Genomic DNA, 7,141 nt, shown 5'->3' on the forward strand with positions numbered 1-7,141 from the left:
GAGCCCAGAAGAGACCCCAGGGGAAGAGGCAAAGCTCACAACTCGGATTCATGGCAGAAAGTGGGAAGAGGATCCTTCATGGGGCTGAGGAGAAGCCGAGGCCCACAGAGCTGCTCCTTTGAGCATTTTGTCTCCGCACTTGGATATCATCTGATGTGACAGGAGACCAGAGGCCAGAGACTCTCCCCAGGTGCTGGACATCACCAGTGAGGCTCCCTCACCCCTCTCTCCTGCACTCAATCAGGCCTTGACCAGAGATTGCGCCCTGACTGTGGATGGTGGAAAAAGGAGCCTCAGGCAGGATTTTCTGAAAACCTCTCTCGCACAATAATTTTATGAGTACTCACATGTTGGGGGCAATATGTGGTTTTCACAGCACCTCCCGTACTCCCACTGTACCCACTTCAATGTTAGGGTTCCTCTCACAGCAAGATTGCAAACACAACTTGCAGCATCCCCAGAGGAACAGCATCCCCTGGCAGAGGGGTAACTTCTTCAAGGAAAGGAGAAACCGCCACTGCTGGCCCTTCACAGAGCCCTGGCTGCATCACCTGGCCAGTAGTTCCTGTTGAAATTAACCCTCCTACCACGTGAAGATGTGGTCATTACCTCTTCAGCTCCCATAGCCACTACACAAGTGAAGGACACTTACAGAAAATGAGCTAACATTGCATCTCCTAAACAGTGGATTTTTATAAATTTCACTTGTACTGCAAAGAATGTTAATTTCTGGCTTAGGAGTGTGTGCCATGGTGTTGTATCAGAGGTGGCACATACCCAGCAGTTGGGAAATTCAGGAGTGCATGGCCAACGCAATCCCATTGCGACTATCAACATGGGGTCTGTGCACCATGCTTGGCCCCTCTATCACTCTCCACTTAGCAGGCATGACAGTCACCCAGAAATAGATGCCAAACCACACATCCTCCCTGCTCAAGGCCGTTGAGGCTGGTGCTCAATACACAAAGCAAATCCCACCTCTCGAATGAGCAAATCCCACCTGCTGCTCCTGTGCTCAGCCACCACTTCCCCAGGAGGGTGTTTTCAGGAAGAAGAAAAGTATGAGTTCCATATATACTGAATGATTGAGAGGCTTAGACAACTTGAAAACCTGCAGAATTGGATTCACGGTGATACAAGTACCAACTAATCTATTACTAACTCTAGTAAAAAATAAAGTTGAACAGGCAAGGAAAAGTAACCATAGCTTACTACATGGCTCAGTTGTAAATAGCATTTTCAGACCATGACAATTTATTCTTTAAATTTCAATCTATATAAAATTATAATGTGTTTTTATTGGAATGATGGAGGTGGGGGGCAGAAAGAGTTGGGGTGAATGTGGGGTCTAGCAAGCAGGAAAGACAAAGAGAGAAATTTTCATCTTCCATAATGGAATGTCAAAGGTAATGTTTGGGACTAAAAAATTCAAATAGCCATAAAAATATGTTATTAGGGATACAAAGATAAATGCCAAAAAGAGATTTAAGTATTTGCTTCTAGGGAAGAGAAGGAAGGAGGAGGAAGCTTATGAATTCCCTTGCAAATTCTGTGGAACTGTTTGACTATGATTTACATACTATAAACAAGTATGTATAACCTTTATCAAAAATGAGAAGTCAAATTATAAGAACATGACCTCTTAACATTTATTAAGTTGGCCAGAAAGTGGAATAAAACCTTTGTGGAGTTTGGAATGTGAACAGAAAAAGTTAGAACACAGCATGATACAGATATTCTATTAGCGGTTGAGCTCACTGTAGACTTGACGGTGCCAGTATATTTTGTCTCATGGTGCCCTGCGTAGCGCCTGGTAGCCAGAGGTGTGCGTGAGAAAGGAACAAAAGATGGTGTATATGTGAGCATGTTACACTGATAACAAACAAAAAAATGCAGAACACATCACTATGTTTACATCTTGACAGGAATCAAATCCAGTTAGCTCTCCCAGGAGATGAGACATTTAAATGTGAAGCTGGAAGAATATCTAGAATTTCCCCCAGTGGGTAAAGACAGGGAGAATAGTCAAAGCAGGGAGAACAAATTATACAACACATGATGAGAGTAAAGTAGTATCAGCTGATACCATTCAACAAACAACCCAGCATTCAGAGGCATATGTACCTGCTCATATACCTATGAACACTTTAGGTTGTTTCCAGCTCTTGGCTATTGTAAATGCTGCAAAACAACATAAGGATACATAGAGCTCTTTGAATTAGTGTGTTTGCATTATTCAGGTAAATACCTAGAAATGGGATAACTGGATTATATGGAACTTCTATTTTTGAATTTTTGAGGAATTTTCATACTGTGGTCATATACATTCCTACCAGCAGTGTATCAGTTTCCCTTCTTTCCACATGCTCTCCAATACTTCTTGTTTCTTGCCTTTTGGATAGTAGCCATCCTTCTAATTTCTTAATCTCTATAAAAATGGAGCTGGAATCAAGAAAAGTGTGCAAACAAATTGTTGCAACTGACACAATTTTTATAAATAAAGCATTCATTGCAAAAGAAAGGCTTGCCTTAACAAAGCATATTAAGACAAAAAGGAATTTCAAAGACAAAACAATTGTCATATATCTAATCAGAAAAAAATCTCAATTTTCCACATTTCTGCTCCAGTTTCACCATAATTCCACACATTTCCCTGGTTCATTTATAAAGTAAAACATCATTAGATGCTGAATACAACAGCAGACCCAAAGATTACCACAAACACCGGCTGAAAATCAGCAATAAGAGTAGCAGGTGCCTTAGACAAGAAAGACAAAAGTAACCAATAGACAAGACTTAAAAGATTGGTAGAAGATGCTTCTTCTTCATACACTGTCTCTGTATATTCTTTGTAAGAGCCAGGATTTCACATTACAATTTTACAGCAATCAACGAACTTTAATCATTAATTAAAGTCATTAAGTGACATTTTCATTTATCAGATTGGCAGTGATTAAGGGAGAAAATAACACTGTGCTGGGAGGCTCAGAACCCACTTTTGTGGGAATGTAAATTGCTACTACGACTCTTATCTGGATCTTCAAAGGCTTAATGACCTGCCTGCCCTCTGTGCACATTCTATTCTTGGCAATTTATTTAGCTGCAAGGATGGTCTTCCAAGCTACATAATGGATGCGAAATAAAATTGTCATTGCATAATATATTGCTATATGGGGCGGCGGTGGGAGAGGTTACTAGTTCAAAATTATATGTGGGTAAAATTTTTGGGTGCATAAACATTTTATGACCGCATAAAAATAAAGGGGTAGAATTAGGAATAGTTTTATTTTCTTTATACTTATCTATATTTTCTATAAAATTATAATTTCCTTTTTCTATAGATATAGATAACTTGATTTGACTTTGCAAAAACAAAAGTTTCCTGATTTAAAAAAGGAGGCAGGAGGGACCGAAAAGCTGCCTCCTGAGTGTGTGTTTTCATCGATTGTTCCGATATAACAAACTGCCTTTTACTGGAGGGAGGTGAGTGAGTTACTTTTCCTTGCTCTCTAACACTAAATTGTGCAGCCTGGGAGTTACTGGATAATAACAGGTGAATAAACCCACCTATTGAGTTTAGTCCCTCCCTGTCTGCCACCAAAGATTTTCAGACTTGTGGGGATAAAGTCAAATTCTCAACATTTTCCAGATGTTGAGACCATTTTTCATCACTGGCCCAGTAGGGTTCAACAGGGCTTCATTATCTCAAACAAGGGAGTTTTGGGTTTGAGTTTTAAGACAGGTCTGACACCCTTCTCCCATGCAAAGGGTTTTATTCCCTCCAAATAGGGTTGATATAATTCTGGACATCTTACTTCAAATTAATGCAACCAAATATTACTGATGCCATCGTAAACTTTCAACCTCCAGGTTCATCCAACCTCAGGACTCGGCCCCACCATCCCCTTTTAGTCTCAAGGTGCTTCTCTCTGACAACAAAATCAGAAGCAAAATATGAACCAGGATCAAATTTTTCAGAGAAATTTTTCTGATTGCTCTAAATTCAGGATTTCCAATCCTGGTTTGCCTCAGTTACAGTACTCAATAGAAAATAATCACAATAGTGTGTGTAAGCTTTGACATGACTTCCTACCATTTTCATACTCCTGGGGTCAGTTTTGCCACTCAACTTTGCTTCCATCTATATCATTAGCTTTTTTTCAAGCTGCTACTCGTTCAAAAATTTCTGGCATTTTCTGTGTAGTCCCAGTCAAACAATTGCTCTCAGTTTAGCCTTGGAATAAAGTAGCATTCTAAGAAAAAACAGTCCATCAGAAGATGGGGTAAAGAACAACACGGGCCACCTGCCTATGGGCTGCCCTCCCTGGTGCTATTCATGAGCACCAATGAAAAAGCCCCTAAGAATCTACAAGGCCAGATTGCCAAACCCACTGTGGCAGTTTTTAAAAATGGCCACAAAGTCTTTAATCATCTTCCCATAGAGAGATGGGGTCTATGTCCCCTGCCCATGAATGTGGGTGAGCGTATGACTACTTTGGTCAATAGCATGCAGTGAAACTGATGTCACATGACTTCTGTGACTGGGTAGGAAGTGGCAATGCGGCTGCCATCTTGTTTGCTGACGTTCTCATGTGCTAAGGCCGTGGGAGAAGAGCAGCATACCTGAGACCACCATGCTCAGGAGGAAACCAGGCCATGTGGAGAAGCTAGTTGTTTGCATTCAAAACTGTACACCTGGGGGCCTCCCTGATGTTGTAACAGGTTAAAGCACATGAAGCTATCACTAGCCACTGCAGCAACAGTTCTATCCCGGCCAGGGAGCCAAACCACATGACACAGCAGACCTCTCGGCAGTGTATTTCAGTAAATCTGCTCTGCTCTCCACTCTGTCTCTGGTGAACCCTCTCACCCCTTGCAAGTCTGGCCCAGTTCTTATATGCAGAAATTTTAAAAAATAAATCTTTAAAAAGGAAAACTCTGTACACCTGATCTCCAAGGCCTCCCAGCCCAGATGACATTCATGCATGTAAGAAAGTTTTCAAAGATCCTCACCCCCAGCTGTCACACAGCCCCAGACTGTGTCTTCCCAATTGCAGCCTCGGAGCTGGGCCAGGGCCAAGTCCTCCCTGGGCCTCTCCAATCCCATGACCTACACAACCCACTGGCATAAATGGTGGTGGCTTTAAACCACTATTGAAAGAAGACAACGCTCTCAAGCTGACCATGGATCTGAGGCATACAGCAGGAGGGGGGGAGCGAGAGGGGGCCCAAACTGGCGAGGGAGGAGAACAAAGGACTGTGGTGATGGCTCATAGGTGCTATGGTGGTAGGAGAACCACAGGGACCACACTGGAAGGGGAAAATCAGATACTATACAAAAAATTAACGAAGACGTAAGGTGATAAATAAAAACACTAAATCTTCTTAATTTTTTTTATTAAAAAAAATTATAGACCACTGAGTTTGGGGGTAGTTGCTACCTAGCAATAATAGCCAGAATGGGATGTAAGACAATCCGTTTGGTTCCGGAACCTCTCCAAGAAAACCTCTGTTTTTGAGCCTTTTCTTGCTGTCTGTTTAGAAGGGGCGAAGGAGAGGAGAGCACTGGATCAGGATTCTTTTGAGAAAAGAAAAATAGATAGCTTTTGCATCTTCAAATTTTCCAGAGCGCCTCTTCCCAGGGGAAGCCAGCCCCTTGCCCAATCTGATCTGATCACACTCTGGGCCTCAGCCCAGCACAAGACTCAAGAGTTGTCTCCATATTCTTAAACCTCTTTTGTTATCAGCGTGGTGGAATCTCTTGCCCATAACAGCCAAACAAAGGGACTAAATATCCCACTTTCCCAAGGCTGTCCTGGCTCATGTCTACTGACCTGCTTTGGATGATTTTGGTGCCCTTCCCATATCAAAAAGACCAGAACCAACAAGAGTCAGTGAGGATGTGGAGGAAAAGGCACACTCATACACTGTTGGTGACCAGTCTACAGCCCCTATGGAACATAGTATTGAGGTCTCTCAAAATAGTAATAATATAGCTACCATATCTGGTGATTCCACTCCCTACCTACCTACCTGCAGAATGTAAAAAATACTAATTTGAAAGGGTATGTCCACTTCTATGATCATTCAGCACTATTTGCAGTAGCCAGTTATGGAAACAACCTAAGTACAAAGAGACAGAAGAGCAGACTATAAAAATCCGAGTTGATCTATCTAATGGAATATTACTCAGATGCTTAAAAAATGATGAATTCCTGCCCTTTGGCACAACATGGATGGCAGGGGAAGGGACGATGCAAAGTGAATTAAGTCAGAAGGAGAAAAAAAATATCAAGTGATTTCATTTACTGGTGTGGAATATAATAAAGGGTCAAACTAAACCAAACCAACAATAACCCCTAGAAATCTGACTGTAGGGGTGGGGGAGTGGGCATTAGGACTTAGGGTACAGCACTGTGGCTGCGTCAGTGGTAGGGTGCGTCAGCTGTGGTGGCACACAGCTGAGGTGTGAATCCTGGCCTCTGAGTCACAGTGTGGTAAACCAACGCTACCACCATAAAAACATATAAATAAATAAGATTCCCTGGGATAAATAAAATTCATCAAAAGTGCCCCAATTTGCACAATAACTTAAATGATCCTCTAACTCTAATTTCTGTTCTATCACTTCATACCCACCCATTCTTTAAATGAAACCAAACCCTAAGTTCCTCGCAGCAATAATGAGCAAGAGTTATGTTTTTTACAAGCTATCTCAGGTATTCTGAAATGGACTCGTTAAAACCGAGTCCATTTTTTCCCTCATTTGTGGTTATAATAATCTAAATCATCTCTTTCCCATATAGGGAGCAGGAAGTGTGTAAAGGCGGGAACAGGACATGTCTAATATCCTTTCTAGGTCTCAGGTTGTAAAAACTTGTGTGAAAATTCATAAATATCGAGCTCAACCTACGGTCGCATTTATTTTTCTCTTCAGCTACTTCTGACTACCAAAAGTGCTTTCTCATTCCCTTGTCTTTCATTTGTCTCAGGTCCCCGGTATGCAACTGGGAAACTGGGAAGATTTTTGTAATCAATGAGCAACGTCAGTAGTGATGACACAGCAGGCGGGGTCAGCTGACGCGGGTGTTTCACCAAAGCGCGACTAACACTGCCCGATGACCAGTTTCCCAGCGCTGCC

This window comes from Condylura cristata, unplaced genomic scaffold (genome assembly GCF_000260355.1).
Source record: "Condylura cristata isolate star-nosed mole 26May11 unplaced genomic scaffold, ConCri1.0 scaffold00022, whole genome shotgun sequence".
Taxonomy (NCBI): domain Eukaryota; kingdom Metazoa; phylum Chordata; class Mammalia; order Eulipotyphla; family Talpidae; genus Condylura; species Condylura cristata.